The sequence below is a fragment of the Vanacampus margaritifer genome, chromosome 11, assembly GCF_051991255.1.
Source record: "Vanacampus margaritifer isolate UIUO_Vmar chromosome 11, RoL_Vmar_1.0, whole genome shotgun sequence".
Lineage (NCBI taxonomy): Eukaryota > Metazoa > Chordata > Actinopteri > Syngnathiformes > Syngnathidae > Vanacampus > Vanacampus margaritifer.
Window position 1 is genome coordinate 22866978 of NC_135442.1, and position 15632 is coordinate 22882609.

The window sequence follows — 15632 nt, forward strand, 5'->3', positions numbered from 1 at the left end:
ATAAAAGAGATTGAATAAATGATAAATACACAAATTAATTGCCTGAGATGAGACAAATATTGTCACTTGAGATTGCAGTCCATTGTCTGATGCACACAGTTGTCACGTCTTGTTGTTACCCCTCGTCTTGCCATCCTCTTGTTTAGTTTTGTTTTGTTTTGGATTATTGGACTTTGTTGTTTTCTTGTTTGCCGCCTGTTCCTGGTTCTCCTCCCCATTTTGATTTACTTAAACATTTTTGGACTCAATTTCTCTGCCTCCTCGCTCTGCCTCCCTGCACTTGGGTCCTCAACCACCACCACATTCCACCTTGGCCATTATACTGTATACTTATTGCTAATGAGTGGTTTGCTTATTCCAGTGAAGCATCTGTTCTTTAGTTCACGTCCAGATTCCAAAATTGTTTTGTTGTCAACGGCTGTTGTTTGTCATAGTCTGCCGTGCCGACATCTGGTACTAGTACACCAGTGATTTATTTATCTATTTATTCCTTCTGCAAGGCATCCACATGACATCAACTGATTTTCCATGTTTTCTTAGCTTTATAGGTAGCTCTCTGGTTTTTATGTGGGTTAAACCTTGAAGTTTTGAAGCTTTTAATGACATTTAGTGCAACTATTGGAATAAGCAATTTATTAGAAGTTAGAACACACCTGTGTCACAACACCAGTTTGGACCCAAATGCACCACTCAGCACAACAAAAAAGTAGAGCCTGACCGATTATAATCGGCCGAGTAGTGGCCTTCAAACATTGGCCACAACGAATGGCCCATTATTTTCCCCTTAAAACGTGATCATCGAAGGAAACTGAAGTTTCTGACGCTGGGAAAGTACCCTGAATGCACCATTTTGCTTGCATAGCATTAGCAACTAGCAAGTGTGTAGCATATGTTAAACTGGTTACTAACTGGGAGTGTTTTTCCTTCAAATAACGAATATCCACACACAAATGCTGTGGAGAACACATACCCACAGGTGAGATAACACTACGCAAAGGCACAAATTCTTCCCAATGTGTGTAAAACCAGTTATTTTAATAGAATTCAATCACAACTTTCTTCTGTACTCCTTGCAGTAGCAGGGGAGAACAGGTGGACTGGAGTCAAACCAGTAAGTGTACCATTTTGTTTCCTGAAATGTTAAGTGAGAGTATAAATCGTAATGCTGGTTATGGCGGTAATCGTGTGTTATCCACATCTTTTCAAAATGTATACAGCACTTCTCATACAAAAAAAATGCAACACAAAGTGCCTAACAGACAGAGAGCGGATACAGACTATTTTGCATGTCAAGATGTGTTGAAAAGGTGACAGTTATGTTCCTGATCTATTTAGCCAGCTATTCTCTTGCTTCCTGAGTCTTTCAATAATAATACCCCTCCTCTCAGAAGTCTTTGTATGGGCTCCACATCAATGCACACTTCTTGTCACACTTGCAGCAGTAGACACATTTACTGCTCATAAATTTGTGTTATCTCGTAACCTAGATGGATGTGCATATATGGTTTCACTCTCCAACTAACATCAAAGAAACAGCATGTCAAAACATTTGGAAAATTTTTAATTTAATTATCTATGTAATGCTGACCAAACAGGAAAGATGGTTGGTGGACATGTTAAGTATAATGAAAAATGAGGTGAGTCCTGTTAGTGGATTTAATCTTTATAATGACAAAAGTCTAATAGGATGTAACAACTACTTGATTTTTTGATTTTACAGAACAAAATAGGATATTTACTATTAGAGGGATTGTACAGTTCTCTGTTGTGCCTGCCCACTACACAGCCATCAAGTGTGGAATTAAAATAGCCAAGGGAATCTTTATTTATATACCTGTTTCTGAAAATATATATGTTAGTGAACCGTTCTGCACTTCCACCAGTGGCGGCTGGTGGAGTTTCATCCGGGGTGGGCATCCAAAACTGTTGCTCCTCTCTGTTAACGAAAGAAAAAGTGCTGCTCAAAAATGTGTCAGATGTTTTGTACAAAATATTTAAATAACCTTATTAAATGTTTTGTCATACCCAAATCTACAATGCTGACATTGAAAATAATGGACTTGAACAAAATAAATGATAATATTATCATTCATTCTTGAACAAAAGTTGTTGATTCAAGAAAAACTCAGATTTTATGGGTGCAAAAATATGTTAACCTCTCACTTACTTGGACATTGCACCTCCTTTTCATCCAAACACTTTATTTAGTGATTTTATCAGTCTTTCACATCTACTTTGGGGGATTTTTGCCACTATTCCTTGCAAAATGCAGTCAATTGAGAGAGGTTGGATGGGCGTCTAGCATAAACTGTCCGCTTAAGGTCCCGCCACAGTATTTTGAAATAATTTAAGTCAGGATTTTAACTGGGCAGATCCAGAACATGAATCTTGTTGTTCTTCAGACATTCCTTGGTTGTACTGCTGAAATGCTTTGGATTATTGTCATGTTGCATGATTCATCGTCTACCAGGCTGTAATTTCACAAAGGACGGATTCAGGTTATGATCCAGTATTTTACAATGTTCCTCTGAATTCATGATTCCCTGGACTATGTGGAGTTGTCCAGGTACTGAGGATGAAAAGTCAGCCCAGAACTTAACATTCTCACCACCCTGCTGTAGGGAGAAGGTTCTTTTGCTGGTATGTAGCGTTGACTTTTCACCAAACTTGACTGTTTTAGTTGTGACCAAACAATTTTCGACTCATCTGTCCACAGAAGGGACTTCCTTAGGTCTCCTGAGATTTTCCTTCCTCTCAGCATCACTGACCTGTATGGGTTTACCTGGGAAAGACTAAAGTGACGTGGTTTTGTCTCTGTTTCAGTCTTTGATGCACAATTTCTTTGCTAAACCTCTCATTTCATTGGTCCGTTTCAGCAGTTAGTTTAGCTACCAATTCGTCCTACCTGACCCTACTTACTGCTTGTTTTAAGCAATGCAGCTCAGGGTTCACTTACTTTTGCACCTACATGAATTGACCAAAAACTCTTTTTAATGAAGTTTTGATTACACAATTGATGAAAAGAAAAGAACAATGCATTGAATTGATAAACCTACACTGCTATTTCATATAAAATGTAATGGTTCTGTAACAATTATGGTCCAATGACCTTCATTTTTTTTCTCTTGGAAATGTGCGTTCAGTCAACCTTGGTTGGGTGAGCCTTGTCTGGTTCTCCCCCTTTTGGGCCTAAACCAGAGACAATCCAAAAGAGATTACCCTCTTTTGAAGTCAACCACAGGCCATCTCACCAGGATGTGAATGTTTGTTTGTCACCAGCCAGAACCACAAGTTTATGGCATCAAAGTATTTTATCGGCCCCGAGTCCAATGCATATTCATCGGAGGAGTGGGTACAGTCTGCTACTTGCTATTCCTCGGAAAAAAAGGCCGTCAAGAAAGTGTAACGTCTGCATGCGAAAGGAGCCATCGCAAGTGAAACTAATCTGTTGTGCAAATCCTGCTGCATCTCCTTGCACGCATGGGAGCGTTACGAAAAGAAAAACTGTATTTTAAACATCCACATAATTGTAAATAGTACCACAGTTGGACACATTTGTAAATAGTTTGCGAAATTGTTTTGTCAAATTGTTACACTGTTGAATGGAAATAAACGTATTTTGCAACCAAAAAACACTTTTTCATTGTTGGTGATGGCGTTTTACAGAAGTAAAGCACTATTTAGGTGTTTGTAACATCGTTTCACAAAAAGCTATTTTTCTCCGCTTTTTGTTTCAAAAAGCATTTCGGTGAAACTAACCATTTTCTATTGTTGATTACTGAAGAACGGAATAAGGTAGAAACAAACTTTTTTTTTCTGATGAAAGATGAGAGTTCAATCTTTCATTTGGTAGTATGTGTGTTTCCATAGTCCAAACACAACATTTTCTGTGGACCTTGAAAGATCAGTTAAAATGCTTAAATCGGCTGGCACTGGCGACATCCCGTTTCTGAAAACGTCTAGCAGTGAAAGATTTAAAAGTCTCTGACTTGGGTTTAGCCAAAAGAGGGACGGCGCCCGCACCCCCTTGTGACTTTAAAACAGCTGGCGCAAACCTTGTTCAGCGCTCTTCTGGCCCTCTTGTTCCTGCTTCACGTTTTTTCCCTTTTTGACCTCGTCTGGCACAGAACTGAAAAAAGGACTCTCCGGTGCCATGCCACGTTTTTAACCATGTGGACTCTCTGTTCCCTGAACAACTAAGTGTCTCAGACTTGATGATAGCACCAAACGCGCCGCCAGGCTCCAAACCCCGGCGCCCACCACCTACCAGAAGGACTTTCTGCTCTTCCTTTTTCACTTTTTTTTCTCTTTTTGTGTTCCGTCCCACCTCGGTGGCACAAAGTCGCCGGCACATTTTTCTGTGACCCTGTGTGTCACCCAGCGACCACAGTTTGGACTCTGGCAGCGCGCACTCCCCGTGCGTCAACCTGTACCTGCTCCATCCTCCAAGCGTCCTGTCGCAGCGTGAGCTCGTTCAATGGATGGTCTCCCTTGGGACGCAGGTAGGCAGCGGACCTCCTCACGTGCCGAGAGTACAACTCCGGCTTAAGCCCCCCTCGACCTCGCCTGAAAACGCCATCTACCTTGAGACGAGCTGCACCGCCCCTCATCTGCCGGGAGCCCCGAGCTACGTCGCATCTCATCTAACATATTTATTTTCTTATTTTCTTACCCTTTGGGAGCAACTTTTTTTTTTCATCAATCGACCTTCCCGCCGCTAGCTCGATTCAACTCACTCCAGTAAGTTGCACGCCTCATAGCCAATTTGGCATATCGCTGGTGCAACTTCCATTTCAAATATTTCACAGATTTGGCAAGTCAAACCTTTCCTTTCTTCTTCGTTAAATTGTTCCTTTCCGATTTTTATTCGCTTAATTTTTATTCCTTTTCTTTTCACCGTATGATAGCTAGGTAGCCAGTGTTTTGATTCTGTATTTGTCACCGTAGTAAATAAATGCATGTTTTTCTAAAAAAAATTTTTATTCAGTCCGAGTGGATTAGTAATTATTTTATTGATACAAAGAACAACAAAAATGTAATGTGGTGGCTTCAGATTATGAATAAATAAATGAGGATTTCGATTTTATTTGTTGTGTTTCTCCAAAGGTGAAAGTAAACAGAACGTGGTGTCCCAATAGGGGATTGAGGGATTTATGACCTCAAGCGCCGATCAAATTGCTAATTTGTCCAAAAAGACACCATGAATTATTGCTATATTTCAGATTGAACAACAAAATCAGGTTGAAACAATTGGAAAGTCCAAATTGCTCAAGAGGTTCACAAACCTTCGAGCAGCACTGTATATACAGTTAGGCCCAAAAACATTTGGGCAGTGACACAAGTTTTGTTATTTTAGCTGTTGATGAACACATATTCACGATACAATCATATAATCAATATAGTCTTAAAGTGCAGACTATAATTTGAGTATTCACATCCAAATTGGAGCAAGGATATGGAATTACAGCTTTCTAATAATAAAGCTGTCTCTTTTTCAAGGGACCAAAAGTAATTGGACAATTGACTCAGAAGGCTGAAGAAAAAAACAAGGTTGAATGGGCTTTTCCCTCATTAACCTATCACAGATTGTGCAGTTAAAAGGTCTGGAGTTGATTCCAGGTGTGTCGTTTGCATTTGGAAGCTGTTCCTGTGAACACACAACATGTGGCTAATGGAGCTCTCAAATAGGGGTGAAACAGACCATCCTGAGGCTGAAAAAAATAAGAAATCCATCAGAGATTTAGCAGAAATGTTAGGAGTGGCCAAATCAACAGTTTGGTACACTGTGAGAAAAAAGAGTGCACTGATGCGCTTGGGAACTCAAAGAGGTCTGGACGTCCACCAAAGACAACAGTGGTGGATGATTGCAGAATCCTTTCCTTGGTGAAGAAAAATCCCTTCACAACATCCAATCAAGTGAAGAACACTCTCCAGGAAGTAGGTGTATCAGTATCCAAGTCTATCATCAAGAGAATACTTAATTAGAGTAAATACAGAGGATTCACCACAAGTTGCAAACCATTAGACAGCCTCAAAAATAGAAAGGCCAGAATTTACTTTGCAAAAAAACACCTGACGAAGGCCAATCTAGTTCTGGAACGGCATTCTTTGGACAGATGAGACTAAGATCAACCTGTACCAGAATGATGGTAAGCAGAAAGTTTGGAGAAGAATTGGGACAGCTCATGATCCAGAGCACACCACACCTTCTGTAAAACATGGTGGTGGTAGTGTGATGGCATGGGCATGCATGGCTTTCAATGGCACTTGGAGTCTTGTTTTTATTAATGATGTGGCAAAAGACAGAAGCAGCCGGATGAATTCTGAAGTGTATAGGGATATACTGTTTGCTCAGATTCAGCCAAATGCAGCAAAGTTGATTAGATGGCACTTCGCAGTACAAACAAACAACAATCCCAAAATACTGCAAAACCAACCCAACCCAAAGTTTTTAAAGCAAAGAAGTGGAATATTCTGCAATGGCTGAGTCAATCACCAGATCTCAACCCAATTGAGCATGCCTTTCACTTGCTCAAGACAAAACTTAAGGCAGAAAGACCCTCAAACAAACAACAGCTGAAGACAGCTGCAGTCAAGGCCTGGCAAAGCATCACAAAGGAGGAAACCATTACTCAATATATGATGAAGAAAATGGGACTCTCAGACATTTGTCTCCAGTGTTTACAAAACATTACAGACACTTATTTTCATGCTTTATGGTTATGCACTCTGGTTATGTATTTCTGGACTAAAGTCTTAGAAAAACTTTCCGCTATCTTGGACTGTAGGATACCTTTATCTCCAAACTTGTGTTTGCTAAGTGACCTAACAACAACTTACTTACCACATAAACAATTTCAATCTACACTTGTAGCCCTTACTATCGGGAAAAAAAACAATTCTTGTTAACTGGAAAAATAAACAAACTCTGAATATCGACCAATGGTCTAACCTCCTCATAAATCACATTTTAATGGAAAAAATATCTGCCTCAAATAAAAACCAAATATCAAAAATTATAGAAACATGGTCTACGTATATAGAATATTTTAACCTAAATCTGGTTACTTAATTCTGCCTGTTAGCGAGAGCCACCACATTGCGATAACTTACATTGATGTTTCTGTATTTGGCAATTTGTAACTAATGGTTGTGTTTTTATAGTCAGGAACCCAGTTACTAACAACAAGATTGAGCAGACTACATCAAACGACACCTTAATCACCAACTCCTCAAGATTCACCTGCCTGCAATGGGCACTAAGGATTAATATTCGGATTGACTGCATGCCAGTGGGTTAATTCTATAGGTGCTGTCCCCCCCTGGCTGGGGGTGGGCGACTCTGCCCCTCTGTTGGCTGCTGGGTGGCGGCTGCGTCTTGGCTGTTCCCTGGGTCTCTTGGGGGGTGCTGCGTTGCGGTGCTCTGCCTGGTGTCCGGGTCGGTGCCGCTCCGGCGCGGTCCGTCGCTCCGGGCCTGGCGACGCGGTTCAGGGCCTGTGGGCCCCCGGGGGCCCCGTGGTTCCCTCTCCCCTCCCCCTTCCTCCCACTTGCTGCCTCTCCCTCCTCACCTCTCCGCGCCCGTCCTCCGCCTCCCTGTCCCTTCTCCCTTGTCACCCTTCCTCCTCCTCTCCCCCTCTCTCTGCGGCCCTGCCGCTGCCCTTTTCCTTCTTGTCATCCCCCCCAATTTTGCTCCCAATTTTAATGCACCACACACACACACACTTGTATATTACACTGGGTTGGGTCACATTCAAGGTGTAGGGGTAGAGCTTGCCAGTCGGTGAGCTGGCGAACTCAGTAACAGGGTTAGCTTTCACTAAGAACGCTGGAGTGACGACCAGGGCCTTTCCCCCCTGGGCCTGGGGTTCGGGGTGCCGCCCGTCCCCTGGTGCCCCCATCTCTCCTTCTGCCCCCAGTGTTCCGTCCCTCCACGAGGTGGGGTGGGCGCGGGTGCCCTTTCTGCTCCGCTGTCTGGCCCCTCTCCGATGCCTGGGTACGGGTGGTCCCCAGGGATTGGGGATCGGGCGGTTGGTGGGGGGGGGGGCTTGGTTGAGGTGGTGGCTGGGTGGTTGTCTGGGGGTATGGGGGCCTTGGTTGGGATGGATGGCGGGGGTTGATGGGGGGGGGGGGGGGGCTGCAGTGCCCCGTCCTGCTGCGTTGGGTTGGGGGCGCGGGCCGTGTTGGGGTGGGGGACGCTCCTGCTCCTGGGTTTGCTCCCCTGCGGGGCCCGGGGGTTGTCCTTTGGCGCTGCCGTGGCCTGGGGGGCCCTGAGGTGTTGCGCTTGCTCTGTCCTGGCAGGGGTCGACGGCTCCCCTCTTTGGTGGAGATTTTCATGCATGCCAGATCCACCACACCAGCATCTATCGAAACTCAGACACAATCTGCTTCTTCCTCAGGTTGTTGAATCGGTAGAGCCTGGTGCCTGTGGATCTCACTCTGCTTCGTCTGTCCTTCCTTCCTTTTCCTCAGTCTCTCCTTTGGTCCCCCTGATTTGTTGGAATTTAGATTTTTCTGGGGTTGGTGAAGGACTCTGGTTGGTGGCCCGGTGGGTGGTGTCTGGTCGGTGCTGGATTTCACTTTCCTTTCTTTTCTTTGGCCCTTCCTCGGGTCTACTGACGGCCTTACGACTCTGGCTGGAAGTGTTCAGTTTAGGTGAACGGTATGGGATTTTTTAATAGGTTTTAGGTGAACTAATAAATCACACTCACACGCACGCACACGCACGCACACACTCACCCACATACAATATATATATATTTTTTTTAAATAAAAAATTAAAATGAAAAAAAGAGAGCAATGATGATGACATGTCAAATCGGTAAAATTACCGAATGAACAATACTGAGCTCTCCAGGAAAAAAAAAATAACTAAAAAAAAACAGGAAACCCAGCGTTTAGTGATGTCGATGGGTTATAGACTTCAGGCAGTCATTGCCTGCAAAGGATTCTCAACAAAATATTGAAAAGTATCATTTTACTTTACGTTATGTTTTAATTCAATTACTTTTGAGCGTTTTTTTTTTTTCCTTCTGGAGCTCAGTATTGTTCATTCGGTAATTTTACCGATTTGACATGTCATCATCATTGCTCTCCTTTTTTTAATTAAAAAAAAAACAATTGTATTATTTTTTTTGTATGTGGGTTGATTATGTGTATGTGCGTGTGTGCGTGCTTGCGAGTGTGTGTGTATTCATTAGTTCAGCTAAAACCTATTTAAAAAATCCCATACCGTTCACCTAAGCCGAACACTTCCAGCCAGAGTCGTGAGGCCGTCAGGAGACCCGAGGAAAGACCAAAGAAAAGAAAGGAAAGTGAAATCCAGCACCGACCAGACACCACCCACCAGGCCACCAACCAGAGTCCTTCACCAACCCGAGACATCTAAATTTCAACAAATCAGGGAGACCTCAAGAGACCAAAGGAGAGACTGAGGAAAGGAAGGAAGGACAGACGAAGCAGAGTGAGATCCACAGACACCAGCCTCCACCGATTCAATGACCTGAGGAAGATTGTGTCTGAGTTTCGATAGATGCTGGTGTGGTGGATCTGGCATGCATGAAAATCTCCACCAAAGAGGGGAGCCGTCGACCCCCGCCAGGACAGCGCAAGCGCAACACCTCAGGGCCCCCCAGGCCGCGGCAGCAACAAAGGACAACCCCCGGGCCCCGCAGGGGCCACCGGCCGGAGAGCAAACCCAGGAGCAGGAGCGCCCCCCACCCCAACGTGGCCCGCGCCCCCAACCCAACGCAGCAGGACGGGGCACTGCAGGCCCGCCAGGAACCCCCCCGCCCCCCATCCACCCCAACCCAGCCCCAGCCGCCCCCAAACCCCCAGACGCACCCCACCCAGCCACCAACCAAGCCGCCCCGACCCCACCCACACCAACCGGCAGCCCCCGACCCCCAGATCCCGGGGATCCCCCGCACCCAGGCACCGGCGCCGAAGAGGGACCGGGCAGCGGAGTGGAGAGGGCATCCGCCCCCACGCCACCCCCCACCGCGTGGAGGGACGGAACACCAGAGGCAGAAGGGGAGATGGGGGCACCGGGGGACGGGCGGCCCTGTTTTTTTTTTTTATAACAAAAGTGCATGTTTTTGTTGTATTGAACATACTTTACTTATTTGTATAAAGTGTAAAAGCAGTTTTTTTTTTTTTAAATATCATGAACATAATGTATTTTAATAATCCACCAAATGTGTTCAAATTTCGGGTCTCTGTCATTTCATCTGCTGGAAATTTAGGAAGGTAAAATCGAACTAGCAGTTTAGCTGTGTCTCAATAAAACGTGTTGGCCATCGTTCAACCATACACTGCATACAAGATACTGAGGCATACTGTTTATACATATATACACACACACACACACACACACACACACACACACACGCTGCAAGTTTAGATTTTCTTTTCTACATTCCCCGTAGCCAGCAGTTTTATGCATGTCACGTGAATAATAAAAGGACTGTTGGCCGAACCATTTCTTCATTTCACCAATCATGCATTCTAAGATAGGAAGGAATGTGTTTATTCTAAAGGCATCTTTACTGTCAATTTGGGCTCTCTGTCAAAGGGTGGATGTGACGGACAGTATAATTTACTCTACTTGCTGTGTGTTTAGCTCTTCTCACTTTCATCACATTAGAAATGTTGCAATTATGACATGCTTCAATTACTGTATTCCACAGCTCATCTTTCCTTTTTACTATAATACTATGGTCTGTTTTAGGTGACTGGAGCATATCTGATCATTTGGGACCAAATCAGGAGCCTAAGCCTCCACAAAGTTTTATTTTGGGGCCCCATCATTGCAAATAATGGTGATTATTTCATATTTCATACTCCTATAAACTTATTTCATGTTCTACTCTTTCATTATGAATACTAACCTTGCCAGGAAGCTGAAATCTAGTGGTATTTGTGCACAAATACCAAGAGAATACATCCTGTACTGCTCCCGCCAATACGTTCGCAACCAACCTTTTTTTTAGGTTGGACCATTCAGGCATCGAAACCAAGAAGCTCCGACGCACTGCAATTAATTCAGTTTTTGTTTTTCCAAGACAAAACTAAACACGACATTGCAGTAATTGGTCAAAACGTGCACAGAATGCCACATCGTCCAATCAGCTCAAAGTATTGTACAGCAAGTCCCTCTTTCCCGAACGGATCTGTCGAGTGAAGTTCCAGATTGATAATGTGAATCTTGTGTGAATCACAATTATCAATCTGGCCATTGCCAGGTTCCTTGTAAAGTTATATGTGAGACAACTGCTAAGTAGACATCTGGTTTGCAAACTTGCAGGCAATTCTTTTAAGTACAGTGTTCCCTCGTTTTCCTCTGGTTAGTTTCCGAACAATACCCACAATAATATTAAATCCGCGAAGTAGTTAGCTTTATGTTTTACATTAGAGGTGAGACGATACGGGTAACTCACAATTCAATACTGTGACAATATGTGCCCCACAATAACGCTAATATCCTGATACACGAGATCTACGATATTCCATATATTGTCAAAAATTTCCTCAATGCTATATCGCGATATTCAGTATGTGAGTGACAGTGAAAACTTGCTGACTGTTCTTCTTCGCCAATAGTGTCTCGACACCAGTTCTTCACCACTGCTTCTGCCTACTTTACCGCCATTTAGGGGATTAGCGCCCACACAAACAGGACAGGAGAGATTAAGTACTGACAGTGTCAACAAAGAATCACAAAAGTCACGATTCGAATTGGATCACGGATTTGAGTCACATATCGAATCATTTTTTGGATCAGAAAACAAAACAAGATAAATCGTTTTATTTTTCATATAAAAAAATGTTTGCTCTCTAAATAATAATAAGATTTTCCCATTAAATAATAAGAATTTAAAAAATCAACTCAAAATGTCTAATTTGGTCGTTAAGGATTTAGGAAAACAACTTAAAGTGCAATAAGAGGCATTCTTATTTTATACCTGGTCCATGTATAAACTAAGGTATTAATGGGTTTAAGTTGTTTTCCTAAAATCTAAACATGAATATTTGACATTTTGAGTTGAATGTTTTTGTTTATTGGAAAATATGTTTTATGAAATAAATGAAGACAAAGTTCTATTATCTTTTTTTCGTTCTATTATCTTTGACAAAGTGCAATTTAAGGAACAATCCCTTTCTTTAAACATGGAGAGTGAATTACAAAGTAGCCTAGGCCCAGCATATTGGAAAAGCAAATAATAAGTAAAGAAAGCAAGCTGTCACTCATTACTGCCAGCCCTTTTTTTGCACTTCAGGGCCACCGTACCAGACAGGCACTAATGCTAACACTAGCTACTAGCCACTAACGTCGGAGACAAACAAATGTCATTCCTTGACATGCAGCACACCCGTCGCCATGGGCCAAATGGGTCCGTGCCCGCTCCCCAAGATGAGTGTGCCCCTCTATTTGAGGCATGGATCTCTAAAAATAAACTTTTTTATTATTATATTTTTTATAGAACCTAATTTTGTGTTTTAAAATACTAATGTTGAGTTGTTTATCACTAAGACATAAAATATGAAGAATCAGTGGTGTGATATTGTTTGATTGATGGCCAGTCTTATCTGCAACAGCCAACCATGGCCTTACTTTAAATAATGTTATATGTACGCTGGCTTATTATACGCGACAAATATGTCAATGTTGGCGTGCGAGAGTCATGTACATTTTTCAAAGTGAATTTTTTGGGTTTGGTATTGTGTACTGTGGCAAGACCCCAACCTACACTTCCTCCTTCTCGTCTCTTTGTTTTTGGGTCTGGTGGCCCTGTTATCCTCTTGATTGTACTGAGCTGACAGCAAGCCTCAATAAAGCCTGGGCTTCCAGGACCCCCAGGCAATAACATGGTGCATCGAGGCAGTGGTTAAGGCAAAGGGAATCCAACCAACTATGGAAGATTGACATATTGTTTTGAAAATACCATCCATCCATCTTTTTTCCCTCGCAAAACACTGGGAAGTATGCATGGTTACATTATCACACACATTATTCAAATTTTTTGACATACTATTGTCGTGGGTTTTATAAGCTGGAAGCCCAAATAATGTAAAAATAAACAAATAAATACTTGAAATTATATATATATATATATAAAATAGTGATTTTTATCTTATTTTTTTAGCCCATAATGCCCACCCCTAGTGCGTGGTGGAGTTTTGTTCTGGTGGGGCATTACTCGGCTCCCTGTTAGCACGCATGCAGACATAATAATAATAATTTTATTATTATTATTATTATAAGGCGGCACGTTGACTGACTGGTTAGCACATCCGCCTCCCAGTGCAAAGTCTAGGCTTTGGCCTTTCTGGTTGGAGTTTGAATGTTCTCCCCGTGCTTGCATGGGTTTTTTCCGGGTACTCCGGTTTTCTCCCACATTCCAAAGACATTTGTCGCAGGTTAATTGAACAGTCCAAATTGTCCATAGGTGTAATTGTGAGTGTGGATGGTTGTTCATCTATGTATGCCCTGCGATTGGCTGGCAACCAGTTCAGGGTGTACCCCGCCTACTGCCCGAAGCCAGCTGGGATAGGCTCCAGCGCCCCCCGCGACCCTTGTGAGGACTAGTGGTTATATATATATATATATATATATATATATATATATATATATATATATATATATATATATATATATATATATTAAAAATGTATTTGTACCCTTTTCATTTGCCCTTGATGACACATTTATAAAGTATTTAAAAGAATCACACAAGAGCAATTGTCTGATGGAGCCACTAGGCTAAAACATACAAAACGTAAACATACAAACGAGGAAAAACATTTCACTAAATCTCAATATCAGAGAGTGTACTTTAAAAAAGTTTTTTATGACCTTACTTAGGGCGTTATTCACACTGTGAGCCCTCTCTTTTATGAGTGGAGAATGGCGAACGCCCCCAGATGTATCAGGAATGAGGTAAGACGTTGCACACGGGGGAGTTGGAAGGTCAAAAAGGTTGGGCTTGTTTTCGAAGCAGTCATTGCCAGCTTCGACCTTCCACAAAGTGTGATGGTCTTGACTCACTGCCACTTCCTGCTCAAGAGTTCAATATCCCTGTTCTATTCCAGAAAATATTCAAGCTGAGCACTGTTACAGATGGTGCTGGTGAAATGTCGATATATAATGAAAGTGTTTGAAAGTAGCAGCACTCTAGGCACACCGTGGTATACTGTAACTTAGAGACATGAATCATACATCGAAATATCTGCAACGCTAGCCAGAACTGTATAATGTAATTATTTGTACCCACATCAGTAGTAAGCCAAGTTCATTCCTCGACCATATTCATTTGAATTAATGCTATAATTAAGTACAGACAGTTCTTCAACCATTTTTCCATACAGTTGAACCTTATTACGTCACTTTACTTCATCTCATGTTGAGTCATGGCCAGAACTCACACAATTACAGCAATATATTACAGAGTGCATTAACCTCCTTTCTGAGCAGAGATCATATTTCCTTTTTTTTGGGGGGGGGGCAGCTCAGTACCGTCCATCCATCCATCCATTTTCTTAACCGCAGGGCACACAGAGACAAACAACCATACCCGATTCAACGTCATCATCATTAATCTTTCTCTTTTTCTTTTTTGGGTATGTGCGTGAGTATGTGCAGGTGCGGGTGTGTGTGTGCGCGCGTGAGTGTGTACTCATTAATTCACCTAAAACCTATTAAAAATCCCATACCGTTTACCTATACCGAATACTTCAGAAACCAGCTAGAGTCGTGAGGTTGTCAGGAGACCCGAGGAAGGATCAAAGAAAAGAAATGAAAGTGAAATCCAGTACCGACTAGACATCACCTACTACCCACCGGGTTACCAACCAGAATCTTTCACTAACCCTAGAAACATCTGAATTCCAACAAATTAGGGAGACCTCAAGAGACCACAGGAAAGACAGGAAAGGAAGGAAGGATAGATGAAGTTGTGGGGTGAATTAAAATTGGAAGGGAGTTGTAGGGTGAAGACGGTGTCTCCACTCTATCCCACCCTCCCAAAGTACGTGTTATGTACCCTATTTGTCTATTAACAAAGTGTATTGTCCAAAACTAGTGCAGTGAGTTAAGAGGAGCAACCAGCGGGGCCTTTCCCTACCAGGCGACGACAAGAAGGGCAAAGGGCGGTGGCAGGGCAGCAGAGAGGGGGGGGGGGGGGCTGGAGGGACAAGGAGGCGGAGAATGGGTGGGGAGAAGCGAGGAGGGAGAAGCGGCAAGGGGGAGGAAGGGGGAGGGGAGAGGGAACCACGGGGCGACCCGGAGGCCCACCCGCCCGAACCGCGTCGCTGTGCACGGAGCGACGTACTTAACGCAGCACCCCCCAAGAGACTCAGGGAACGGCCAAGACACAGTCGCCACCCACCAGCCAACAGAGGGGCAGAGCAGCACCTATAGAGCACCTATAAAGTTAACCCACTGGCATGCAGTGATTCCGAATATTAACCCTTAATACCCACTGGAAGTGAATCTTGAGGAGTTGGTGACTGTAAGGTGTCATTTGATGTAGTCTGCTAGCTCCTGCTGGCAGCAACTGGGTTCCTGACTATAAAAACACAACCATTAGTTACAAATTGCCAAACACAGAAACAGCAATATAAGTTATCGCAATGTG

The 15632-nt window shown here is 43.1% G+C and overlaps 1 protein-coding gene across 1 annotated transcript in view; it reads left to right on the forward strand.

Annotated features, from left to right (window-relative positions):
- Positions 1–874: 874 nt before the first annotated feature.
- Positions 875–15632, forward strand: part of LOC144060471 (uncharacterized) — a 32860-nt gene continuing 18102 nt past the window's right edge. The window contains exons 1-2 of the mRNA XM_077580067.1: positions 875–976; positions 1077–1111. The gene's annotated coding sequence lies outside the window, so the exon portion shown is untranslated. The remainder of the gene's footprint in view (positions 977–1076; positions 1112–15632) is intronic.